This window comes from Phyllobates terribilis, unplaced genomic scaffold, assembly GCF_046119375.1.
Source record: "Phyllobates terribilis strain yellow unplaced genomic scaffold, ASM4611937v1 Scaffold_2__4_contigs__length_985480577, whole genome shotgun sequence".
Taxonomy (NCBI): Eukaryota; Metazoa; Chordata; class Amphibia; order Anura; family Dendrobatidae; genus Phyllobates; species Phyllobates terribilis.
In genome coordinates, this window is record NW_027362762.1 from 809,171,341 (window position 1) to 809,184,709 (window position 13,369).

General features: G+C 45.8%; 1 protein-coding gene across 7 annotated transcripts in view; it reads right to left on the reverse strand.

The window, feature by feature from the left end:
• The window catches only part of TSPOAP1 (TSPO associated protein 1), a 191,802-nt gene that overhangs the window by 144,312 nt on the left and 34,121 nt on the right, over positions 1–13,369 (reverse strand). The window lies entirely within an intron of this gene.

Here is a 13,369-nt window from a genome sequence, read left to right on the forward strand (position 1 = left end):
CAACTAAGAAACAAAAGTACTCTTTGGTTAGCAGGTCAACTGTGTTTTCAAGAATAATGGTTAATACATGCGGATGTGAAGCGTTCTTCACTTGCATTTCTGCATGCGGGTTATCAAGTGCTTTTCCAAGCAATTTTAGCATCACTTGGAAAAGTGCTTGACAACTTGCAACCGGCATGGATTTATATAGTGTGACCAAGTAATAGTTTAAAAAAAAAAAAGAATAAGAATGGTAATAATCTTTATTTTTTATTTTAAATTATTTTTTTTAACAGGTTCTATGGTACCTGGGTCTGGATGAGAGTCTCCTCTTCTCCAGACCCGGGTACCATCCGCACATTGAATCGCTTAATATCCGCTTGTGCACATGTAGTGATGCGGATATGAAGCGTTTCAATGCAAGTCAATGGCGGCAATTACGCTGCGTGTCCGCAAAATTAATGGACATGCTGCGTATTTTTCCGCAATGATAATCCGCAGTGGAAATTTCCGCAGCACGTGCACAGTACATGCGGATTATCATTGGGGACCATGGGGCACGTATTACCAAGCGTTTTTTAAGCGTTTTCGCTGCGGAAATTCCGAAGCAAAGACGCTTGAAAAACGCATAGTGGGCACACAGACTTAGGTCCAGAAATATTTGGACAATGACCGAATCTTCGTAATTTGGAATCTGCATGACACTAATTTTGATTTAAAATGAAACAACTGAAATACAATTGAAATGTAGACTTTCAGGTTTAATTACAGGGGTTGAACAAAGATATCCAGTGAAACATTTAGGAATTGCAACCAGTCTTCTACAAAACCTCCTCATTTCAGGGGCTCAAAAGTAATTGGACAAATTAACTTTACCATAAATAAAATGTTAATTTTTAATACTTAGTAGGCAATGACTGCCTGAAGTCTGGAAGCCATGAACCAGGGCTGTGGAGTTGGTAAGCAAAACCTTCGACTCCTCAATTTCCCTGACTCCCTCATACATGGTTCATGTTTAAGAGATAAATTTACTGTAGTAAAATGGTAACATCAGGCTTTTTATCACCATTATGATAGCTTGATTATTGTATTTCCTGTTCATCTCAAATAAAAGCCTAGATCTTTAGATCAGGAATGGAACACACATTTATAGGACATTTCATAACTAGTGATGAGCGAGCGTGCTCGCCAGTGCTCGATACTCGATTGAGGATCGGGGTGCTTGGGTACGCTCGTTACTCAGTCGAGAATCGCGGGTGCTCAAGCGCCATGCTTGAGTCCCCGCCCCACATTTCGCGGCTGTTAGGCTGCGTGCCAACGAACAGTAATACTAGTGTTTTGGCCGCAGCATATTTTCACTGCCCACTGTGCATGTCAATTTCTCTTGCAGCAACACTCCGTCTTCTGTGCGGAATTGTCCCATAGACTTGCATTAGATGCGACTGCGAATAGCAGTTTCTTTCAGGCAACAGGTTCCCTTAAAGGGGTATTCCCATCTCCAAGATCCTATCCCATTATGTAGTAGGTGTAATAATAATAATATTAGCAAATACCTCCAATTAGAAATGTAGTATAGTATTTTTGATTCGCTATCTCTCTCGCTTACCTCATGTGCAGGCATCACAGGACCTTAGGTATTGTCAGGAAAACGACACCCACTTGGGTCAGACCTTGCAGCTCTCTGGCGCCCCCTTATCCTGCTGGTCAAACACGGTATTGACCGAGGATAAGCACGCGTGCAGCTGCTCTAATTTATGTCGACTATTGCGGCACGTGATGTGACAGGACGTATATATATACCTCCAGTTCCTTCCAGGAACGTATATATACCTCCGACCAGCCACCCTCAAACCACAATATCACATAAATACTGGTATACTGCCACCACCGATCGCTTAACAGGTGGATCGGGTACCTGGTAGGTAACGTGAATTAGCGGGTGAGGAACGTGTTTGCTCGACATAGGACAAGAAGGACGAAACTGTTAAATAATTAATGATTTACTCCCAAAAGGGGGGCAGTGTTTACAAAATATACAAGATATTATAAAGGAGACAATTTACATGTATGCATAAACAGTTATTAAAATAAAAGGGATAAGTAATAGCAAAACCTGTGCCACGAGGTGATGGTCTCAGATTCTGTGGGGGGGACGGCTCCCCGGAAATTAGACGCGATTCTTCCGCGCAGCGTGGTATGCGTGCATCTGGCGTCCCTGAGAAGAATGACCTGAAAATGGCTGATTTGCTTTTTAGTAACAGGGCCAAATTATTAGGAACCGCCCATTTTGTCTACCTCACCCGGGGGCTCGGTTTTGTGAAACCACCCATCTGCATAGAACATAGAAACCTTCAGATTTCATATCTTGGTGTGGGGGGGTCCCACATCCAAGATGGAGACATCATGTTGGCCGTCACTAATTTTCATGCAGATGGATATTAAACAGGACCTCTCTATGATGCTCAGAAGCTAAGAAACCAATTCTTCGATTTCTGGGGGTATCCCAGTTATGAAAAATATATCATTGTAACCAGGAAAATGTGAACATTCCAAACTCTGGTCCCTGGGTTAGTGACCGTCATGTGAGTTTTTAAATTCTACATTAACTGTTTGTCCAGCTAAACAATAGAATTTTGGAGGGAATAACTATTTTGAACTAGAAGCTGCTCTGCACTGAGGGTTTACGACGATAATAAAAATTCTTAGGGTGGGGGCCAGCACTGCAGTTCTATGTCTTCTCTTACAAATGGATAGGGGGTGGGGGGTTTCTTTTTTAAAACATCTCTCATTTTTAAAATTAGGGAAAAAAATACCTTTTGCCTGACACCTCCCCCTTTTAGACTGCGCTATGGAGGTAGGACCTTCTGGTACTCCTCCAAGCGTATGTCTGGAGGCTCCCCTCGCCGGGACAACCCATCGGCATTGCCATGCTCGCTGCCCTTGCGGTGTTGAACGGTAAAGTCGTACTGCTGGAGGGTGAGGCTCCAGCGTAACAACCTTCCATTGGCACCTGACATGGTGTGCAGCCAACTCAGGGGGTTGTGGTCAGTCACGACAGTGAAGGGGCGCCCGTACAAGTAAGGCTGTAAGCGCTTGAGGGCCCATACAATGGCCAGGCACTCCTTCTCTATGGTGGAATAGGCCACTTCCCTCGGCAGCAGTTTCCGGCTTAGGTACAACACGGGGTGTTCTTGGTTCCCCGAGTCGACCTGGCTGAGTACAGCACCGAGGCCAAACTCACTGGCGTCGGTCTGTACTAAGAGTGGCCGTGTTCCGTCGACCGCCTTTAGCACAGCGGATCTGCTCAAGGCAGTTTTCAACGCCCTAAAGGCCACCTCGCATTCATCTGTCCATTTGACGGAATGGGGTAGGCTCTTCCTGGTGAGGTCTGTCAAGGGCTTCGCAAGGCTACTATAGTCCTGTACAAAGCGTCTATAGTACCCTGCGGTGCCCAAGAAGGACTGCACCTGCTTCTTGGTCCTGGGGGTGGGCCAGGACACGATAGCGTCCACCTTTCCAGGCTCTGGCTTCAGAGTACCCCCACCTACCCGGTGCCCCAGGTAGTGGACCTCGTTCATGCCCATCTGGCACTTTCCCGGCTTGATGGTCAAGCCCGCCTGGTGAATGCGCCCGAGCACCTGCTGCAGATGCTCGAGGTGATCCTCCCAGGTGGGACTGAAGATGGCAATGTCATCCAGGTACGCCACTGCGTACCTCTCCAGTCCCTGGAGCAGGTGGCTGACCATTCGCTGGAACGTGGCAGGGGCATTTTTAATGCCGAAGGGCATGACCGTGGATTCATACAATCTGAAGGGGGTGATAAAGGCGGACTTCTCCTGGGCCCCGGGGCTCAAGGGAATCTGCCAATATCCCCGACTCAAATCCATAATGGAGAGATAGCTCACACTGGCTAACCGCTCCAGCAGCTCCTCAATGCGTGGCATTGGTTGTGCATCAGAGGCTGTGATAGCGTTGAGCCCCCTGTAGTCCACACAGAACCGGGTGGTCCGGTCCTTCTTTGGCACCAGGACTACAGGTGAGGCCCACGTGCTCTTGGACCGCTTAATCACCCCCAACTGCAGCATCTCCTCGACCTCCTGGCGCATGACATGCTGCACGTCGGAGATTCGATAGGCTGTCCGCCGGAGTGGGGCATGATTCCCGGTGTCCACTTCATGGACCGCCACTTCAGTCCTGCCAGGCAGGTTGGTGAACACTGCTTGGAAGGGTTTCAGCACTGCTTGCATCTGAGACCTCTGGTCTGCGGATAGCAAGTCGCTTAGCTCTACATCCTCTAGGGACCCGCTTGCCTTCGCTTGGGCGAGCATGTCCAAGAGGGGGTCATCCTCCCCATCCTCGGGCAAGTTGCAGACCGGTAGGACGCAGGTTCCACGTTCTTGATGAGCCTTCATCATATTAACGTGAAACGCCTTCCGCCTACCCCGCTCGTGGTCAAGTGTGATCACGTAGGTGACCGGGTTGAGCTGTTGGTGAATGACGTACGGGCCTTCCCAGGCCGCTTGAAGCTTGTCCTTTGGTACGGGGACCAGCACCCACACCTTCTGACCCACCTGGTAGGTCCATTCTCGGGCGTTCTGGTCGTACCAATGCTTCTGGTCAGCCTGGGCTTGCGCCATGTTGTCATGCACCAACTGCGTCAAGGTCTGCATCTTGTCACGGAAGCGCATGACATACTCCACGATGGACACTCCTGGGGAGCTCGGCTCTTCTTCCCAGAATTCCCTTATCAACCCAAGAGGTCCTCGGACACGCCTGCCATACAGGAGCTCAAAGGGGGAGGACCCCGTCGAGGCCTGTGGAACCTCTCTGTAAGCAAATAGCAGGTGTGGGAGGTAACGCTCCCAGTCGCGACCCTGGGTTTCAACCAGCATTTTTAACATCTGTTTGAGGGTACCGTTGAAACGCTCACACAAACCATTGGTCTGTGGGTGATACACGCTCGATACCAAATGCTGCACCTGCATTTTCTTACATAGGGCCTCCATTAAGCGTGACATGAACTGGGTCCCCTGGTCGGTAAGCATCTCCCTGGGAAATCCTACTCGCGAAAAGATGGCCAAGAGGGCGTCCGCCACCTTATCCGCCCTAATTGAGGACAGGGCTACTGCCTCCGGATACCGGGTAGCATTGTCTACCACGGTAAGGATGAAACGTTTTCCAGAGCTCTGGGCATGGCCAGTGGTCCCACAATGTCCACAGCAATCCTCTGGAAAGGCTCCTCTATCACTGGCAAAGAGATCAGGGGGGCTTTGGGGGCCGGTCCTGACTTTCCTACTCTTTGACACGTGGTACAGGAGTGACAGTAGTTCACCACATCTGTCCTCATTTTGGGCCAATAAAAGTGATGAGACAGCCGGGCCTTGGTTTTGCTGACCCCCAAGTGTCCAGTGAGTGGAATCTCATGGGCGATCCGCAACAACTCATCCCTGAATTGGTAGGGGACGACCAGCTGTCTTTCCCTCAGCCACTCCTGTTGGGGTGTACAGGGAACTGTCTCCCAGTGCAACCTCCCTTGGTCCCAGAATACCCTCTCCTTCTCCGACTCAGAAGTGGGTTTCTCAGCGAGGCTCCTTAACGTCTCCAGGCTAGCATCTGAGTGCACAGCTGCCTGAAACTCCTGGCTGGAGGAAGCCAGAAGTGAGGTTAAGGCCACATCCTCACTGGGACCGGCTCTGGGTCCATACCTGATCTGGTTATTCCTCTGTCCGAGGAGGGTCCAGAAGGCAGGGCGTTACTTGAGTTCTGGGCACTCTGACTGCGGGTAACAGCGGCTATATAGGCCGTCTCCCCGAGGAATAACACCGTCTCATTAGCCTGCGAGGCCATGAGAACTACTACTCCATCATCCTCCATTACCTTGCACAGTGCTACGTATGGGGCAGCTACCATCAGCCAGGTCACCTTCTGTTGTGACACTGGTCGCTGGCACAGCACCACCTGCTTCATGGTCCTCGTGCCTCTCCCCATTACCCTTGGCACTGACCTTTGCTCCTGCTAGGGGATCCTCAGCAACATCACCCCGCAGAGTGACATGGCTGAGTTCTCCTGCACCTTCCAATACAACAACATCATCATCATCAGGTAAAGCATTGACATTCACAGTATCAGCATTAACCTTACCAACCGTATCAGATCTGGGAGGGGTGTTGGGGACATAATAAGCAAGCATCCTCCCCAAATCAGTTCCCAACAAAACATTTGCAGGTAGGTTTTTGGATACTCCCACTTCCTTCACCCCACTCCCCGCACCCCAATCAATAAAAACCCGGGCCATGGGCAAGGGGCATCGGACGCCCCCAATCCCGGTGACAGTCAGGGTCTTTCCCGGAATAAGCTCTTCAGTGAACACCAGTTCGGGTCGGATGAGGGTTCGTTCGGCCCCAGTGTCCTTGAGGCCTACAGTGAGAGTGTCCCCCACCCTGAGAGACTGAAAGTTTTCACAAGCCCTCCCAACCGGCCCACCCACCAAAAGAACTGAAGCATTAGGCTCTGGGGCCTTGGATGGGGGGTTCTTCCTCTGTTTCTCTGGGCAAGTGGCTCTGAGATGACCAGTCTCGTTGCAAAAATAACACCTGCATCAGATGCAGGTCGGGCATTGGTAACAGGAAAAAGGCCTCCGGAAGGTCGGCTGGCAGGGGCAGGGATGGTGGTTGATGGCTTACCCCCTTTCCAGCTGGCGACGACCGGCTTCCGCACCTCCGGTCTCCGGTTGGCCTCGTAGGAAAGAGACATAGTGAATCAAAAATACTATACTACATTTCTAATTGGAGATATTTGCTAATATTATTATTATTACAGCTACTACATAATGGGATAGATTCTTGGAGATGGGAATACCCCTTTAAGCATGCAAAATGCATACTCGATGGGGTGGAGATCTGGCGACTGACTCGGCCATTGCAGAATATTCTACTTCTTTGCCTTAAACTCCTGGGTTGCTTTTGCAGTGTGTTTTGGGTCATTGTTCATCTGTACTGTCTAACACTGTCCAATCAACTTTGCAGCATTTGGTTGAATCTGAGCAGAAAGTATAGCCCTGTACACTTCAGAATTCATCTGGCTTCTTCTGTCTTCAGTCACATAATCAACAATAAACACTAGTGGCCCAGTGCCATTGGAAGTCATACATGCCCATGCCATCACACTGCCTCCACCATGTTTTACAGAGGATGTGGTGTGCGTTTGATCATGAACCGTTCCAAGCCTTCTTCCATACTTTCTTCTTCCCATCATTCTGGTACAGGTTGATCTTAGTTTCATCTGTCCAAAGAATGCTTTTCCAGAACTGGGCTGGCTTCTTTAGAAGGTTTTTTGAAAGTCTAATCTAATCTGGCCTTTCTATTTTTAAGGCTGCTTAATAGCTTGCACCGTGTGGTGAACCCTCTGTATTTGCCCTCATGAAGTTTTCTCTTTATGGTTGACTTAGATACTGAAACACCTGCTTCCCGGAGAGCGTTCTTCACTTAGGTGAATGTTCTGAAGGGGTTTTTCTTCACCATGGAAAGGATTCTGCGATCATCCACCACTGTTGACTTCTGTAGACGTCCAGGCCTTTTTGAGTTCTCAAGCTTATCAGTGCACTCTTTTTTTTGTTGCAAAATGTACCAAACTGTTGATTTGGCCACTCATTTCTGCTATCCCTCGGATGGATTTCATTTTTATTTTTTTTCAGCCTAATGATGTCTGTTTCTCTTCCATTGAGAGCATCTTTAACCACATATTGTGGGTTCACAGCACCAGCTTCCAAATGCCACACTGAGATTCAGCTCCAGACCTTTTACCTGCTTAACTGATGATGGATTAATGAGGGAATAGCTTATGCAGGCCATTAAAGAGCTTTTGAGATAAATGTCCAATTACATTTGGTCCCTTTAAAAAGAGACAGCTACATATTAAAGAGCTGTAATTCCTAAACCTGCTGATATCTACAGTCTAATGTGTATGGGGCCCCCACATCATCTGACAAAAGGATCCAGCATGTCTGATTTTGGACTACCAATCCCTTTGTCCAGATATAATGCTGCCAGAACAAGAGCTTCTGTGTATGGGAGAGTTGGACGAGATAATCATTTGCCAAATGATGGTTAGGCTGACAGCTATCTAAAGATAATATAGGCAGTTTACATGTAGTAATCATAGTAACTGTTTGGTGTATGGATTGTCAAATCTAAATGCACATAAAGATCAATATTTAATGGGAACCGGTGAGTGAACACAACCTGTAGATACAGGGTTAATCTACAGTTTAATAGTCTTATGATGACATGTGGCCGATGCACTGAAAACCCAGCTGCCAGGAAGAAATTAACTTTATTCCTCCCAGCAACTTCTAGCATGCAGTTATAGAGGCGCGGCTTCAGGCTGTAACCATACTCAGGCACTAACAGCCGGCAGCAGCTCGGTGCCAGAATGCTATTAACTTGCAGATTAACCCAATATTTGCAGGTTAATCCCTTTCTGACCCACGGTGTACTAATACGTATCTGTGCCCTAAGCCTTATGGGCCTGATACATATTAGTACGCCCTGGCGATTTCACCCGCACACAGGTGCGGTGCGGGCGAGATCGCCGCCGGGTGTCAGCTGATTGTTACAGCTGACACCCGATGCTATGTGCAGGGAGTGGTCCCGCACCGCTACCTGCACATTAACCTCTGAAATTCTGCGATCGAAATCGATCGCAGCATTCCAGTGGCAAGAGGAGGTAAGCGCTATACTTACCTTCTCTGCCGGCGTCTGAGTCCGGTCCCGGATGTTGCCATGGTGACCCGATGTCATCATGACAACATCCGGGTCACCAGGAGGCAGGAAGTTGCTTTGGTCATGCGCAGTGCACGACCAAAGTAACTTCTCCCTGTGCAGCGCTGAAGCGCTGACAGGCTGCATGGCACAAGGATGGTTCTGCATTCCTGTGCTATACAGCCGATCAGGCTCCAAGAAGTGAAAATCCCATAGTGGGACAAAGTGAAAAAGTAATAAAAATGTCAGAAAGTGAAAAAAAAAAAAGTAAAAAAAAAAAAAAAAATTGTAAAAATATAAAAAATATAGTAAAATAAATAAATAAAAATATATAGTACCCATAAATAAATAATCTTATAAAAAAAAAATAAACCAATAAAAGTACACATATTTGGTATCGCCGCGTCCGGAACGACCTGACCTATAAAACTGTCCCGCTAGTTAACCCCTTTAGTGAACATGGTAAAAAAATTAATAAAAAAAGAAACATAAAACAATGTTTTATCATCATACTGCCAAACAAAAAATGGAATAAAACTCGATCAAAATGACGAATGTAAATAAAGATGGTACCGCTGAAAACGTCATCTTGTCCCGCAAAAAACAAGCCGCCATACAGCTCCAACGGCTGAAAAATAAAGTTATAGCTCTCAGAATAAAGCGATTCAAAAACAATTCTTTTTTCTATAAAATAGTTTTTATTGTGTAAAAGCGCCAAAATATAAAAAAAATATATAAATGCGGTACCGCTGTAAATGTACTGACCCGAAGAATAAAGCTACCTTATCAATTTTACCACACGCAGAACGGCATAGAAAAAAAAAATTCCTGAATTGTTGGTTTTTGTTTATTCTGTCTTCTAAAAATCAGAATAGAAAGCGATCAAAAAATGTCACGTGCCCGAAAACGGTAGTAATAAAAACGTCAACTTGTCCCGCAAAAAATAAGCCGTCACATGACTCTGTTGGCCGAAATATGGAAAAATTATAGCTCTCAAATGGCGATGCAAAAACTAGTCTTTACAAAAAAATGCGTCTTTTAGTGTGTGACAGCTGTCAATCATAAAAACCCGATATGAATCTGGCATCGCTGTAATTGCACCGACCTGAAGAATAAAGACATCTAATCACTTATATCGTAGGAGGAACGGCGTAAAAAATAAACTTTAGGGTTAGGGTTGGGCTAGGGTTGGGGTTAGGCTTGGGATTTTTTCAGAAGTAAAGAAAAAAAAATGACGACGATATGGCGATTAATGTTGAGTGCAAGTGCTCACTACTTGAGTTTGCATCGGGTGCTCGGGTATACACCGAGTATGGCGGGTGCTCGAGTGACATGCTAGAGAGGAGAGGCCGGGGAATAGCGGGGAGACAGGTGGATTAGTCGGGCAGCAGAGTTTAGGATAGATTGGAGGGATGCGAGAGTGTTAGAGGGGAGGCCACAGAACAGGAGGTTGCAGTAGTCGAGGCGGGAGATGATGAGGGCATGCACTAGTGTTTTTGCAGATTCATGGTTGAGGAATGTGCGGATCCAGGAGATGTTTTTGAGTTTGAGTCGGCAGAAAGTGGAAAGGGCTTGGATATGAGGTTTGAATGAGATGTTAGAGTTCAGGGTTGCCCCGAGGCAGCGAGCTTGTGGGACTGGGGAAAGTGGACAGCCGTGATTTTGATGGATAGGTCAGATGGGGGGGTTGAATGAGATGGTGGAAAGATGATGAATTTTGTTTTATCCATGTTAAGTTTTAGAAATCTAGCAGAGAAGAAGGATGAGATAGCGAACAAATATTGTGGGATTCTAGTTAGTAAGGAGGTGATATCCGGGCCAGAGAGGTAAATCTGTGTCGTCAGCATAGAGATGATACTGAAAGCCGTGGGACTCTATGAGCTGTCCCAGGCCAAAGGTGTAGATGGAAAAGAGCAGGGGTCCTAGGACTGAACCTTGGGGGACACCGACAGATAAGGGGTGAGATGAGGAGGTGGTGTGTGAGTGAGAAACACTGAAGGTCCTGTCTGTTAAGTTTGAGGAGATACAAGATAGGGCCAAGTGTTTGATACCAAGAGATGAGAGAGTCTGTAGTAAGAGGGAATGGTCCACTGTGTCAAAGGCAGATGACAGGTCAAGGAGGAGAAGGACAGAGTAGTGTCGCCTGGATTTGGCGGTTAGTAGATCGTTGGTGACTTTAGTCGGGGCAGTTTCAGTAGAATGGTGCGGTTTGAAGCCAGATTGTAAGATTATCATGAAAGATATGAAATAAAAGCTATTTCTCCAATCAAATAACCCAGGACAACGGAAGGCCCTTTCCACACATTAAAATCGGTCAAATCCTATGATTCCCAGTTGACCATGTGATGTGTTTGTAGGGCTCCAATACTCTATGTAGACAGATGATATAAGGGGATGGATCGATTACTGCCAGACGTATCCATTTGTAGCTTTATCTTTATCGAAAAAACATAAGTGTTCATGTGTATAGGCACCTGCCATCAGCAGACAGCTAGTCCTCTCGATACAATCAAATCTCATATATGTATTTTTAATGGAACGAGTTAAATATCTCCTAGACCCCTCTGGCAAAGGCTTATCCTGTGTGAAACAAGACAAGAGGAATGCGTGTAAAAATTCAACATACCAATCTGTCTTGTCACTGACAATCAGTCGGAGGACGAGTAGGGAGGCCAGTCCTAATGAAGTTGGCATGTTCGCTAGACATTAAACTAATGTGTATGGAGGCTTTCATATATATGCACGCAAGTATTTTATAATTTAGGTATATGTCTTTTTTTTTCTATGATAGCTAGACTTTGCATGTGCTATAAGAAGGCTGTTCTCTAAAATTTCTGAGTGAAGTAACTGAACCATAGAATTACAGAGCGGCAGAATTTTGGGATTAACTCTTGATATATTAGAGGAGAAAGGAGGAGAAAAGAAAAAAAAAGTAAAATGGTCTGTAAAACGTGTGAAAAGATAAATGTGAACATTCCTGAAGGATACCCAGATGCAAAGCCATTATAAAAGCCATTGCTTGACATTTACTCTATCAGCTGCTGATCTGATGCAATGAGGTCATAGCGATGCGGTTCTCCTACACAGCAGTCACAGTCCTCTACAGTAGTCATACCAGTTTTCCAACAAATGCAAAACAAGTAAATATGTGATACATATCCATACACTCATCTGATCACCGCTAATCTAGTGTCAGCCTTCGGCTGTGTAACATGTGTAAATGAAGGCTTATAGCAGTTCATTTGTATGCAATGCAGCATACACAGCTTATTACAGATTCCCGGCAAGTACAGTGCAGACATGGAGGAAGGAGGAGAACTAGTTAGAAAACACACACGGGAAATAGAAAAAAAGAAGAGCATTTCAAGGCAGGCTAGCAGGTCAAACCGAAGCCCGATGTGGATTCATTTTATTGCAGTTATTGAAAAGATTATTCCAGTTCCTTAGTAAAGGGTAAAGCAATGACAGCTATACATTATATTACAGGTAACAAATGCACAAAACCACACACTTATACATATGTATGACTGTTCAGTCTCTACTAGCAAAATACATGGCCCATAACGAGCCTACATAGTAAGGTGTTTTTAATTTTTGCATTTGGACTTTCTAATTTGACAGAAAAAAAAAATCATGTCCTGCTCTATCACTGAAGAAGTTGAGTAGAAAGAATAGAAAAACAGAGGCAAACTTGCCTAAAACATGAATATTTGGAAAAGTTTAAGTGGAGCAGACACATCTGACACTAAATTATCACGAGCAAGAACAATGAACTCCCAGAAGAGGTCCAGATATAGAATTTACTCCATCAGTCTGGGAACACGGAGGTGATATTTATCATGTAGAAATTAGGCTGTGGTGTATTAGATAAAAATAGTCCTTAATATCAGAACAGATTTAATCTTGACTCTCTCTTCATCACTCAGGTCATGTTCTCTTCAGTTATTCCTTTTTCTGGGGAAATTGCTTACAGACATGGATTGTTCTTCTTTCTTACTTGGGGTTGCTCATCTTTATTTTAACAAATGTATAAACAGGCAAGTGCCACAACTTAAGTGTTTCAGGCTCGGCACCACCCACCTCTTATTGCACCTTCCATACAGACTGTATAGTCCTCCTGGAAGATCATGTCACTAGACCTGTCCATGGGTCTCCTTCAATAGAAAAATGTCGTTTTCGTGTGCGGGTTTTTTTTTTAGAGGAGCATCATCCCCCTCCAGCTATCGACTGCCAAACAGGAGCACCGTAAAGACTGTGAGGAAGAACAAGCAGTCCTAATAAGATTGTACGGGTGGAGCGCTGATCAACCATAGTGGTTTGGCGCTTGTTTACACAGGCCAATGAACTGATAGGGTCAGAATGATTGCCAATACGATTGTTATCTCCCTGCACAGAATCATGTCAATTAGCAGCACATACCCCGTTTATCCAGGGAGACATGCAGTTGATAATGATTTTTTTGGTGGCATAAATGGTGCAATAAACCGTCAGTTTAGCGGTTTACACATTTGTTGCATGATTTACATGAGCAGATAATCTGGCATACAAACTTGTTTTGTGGATTATCGGCCTGTCTAAATGCACCATAACTCTTGACACAATGATTATTAGTACAAGATGATAAACTATTG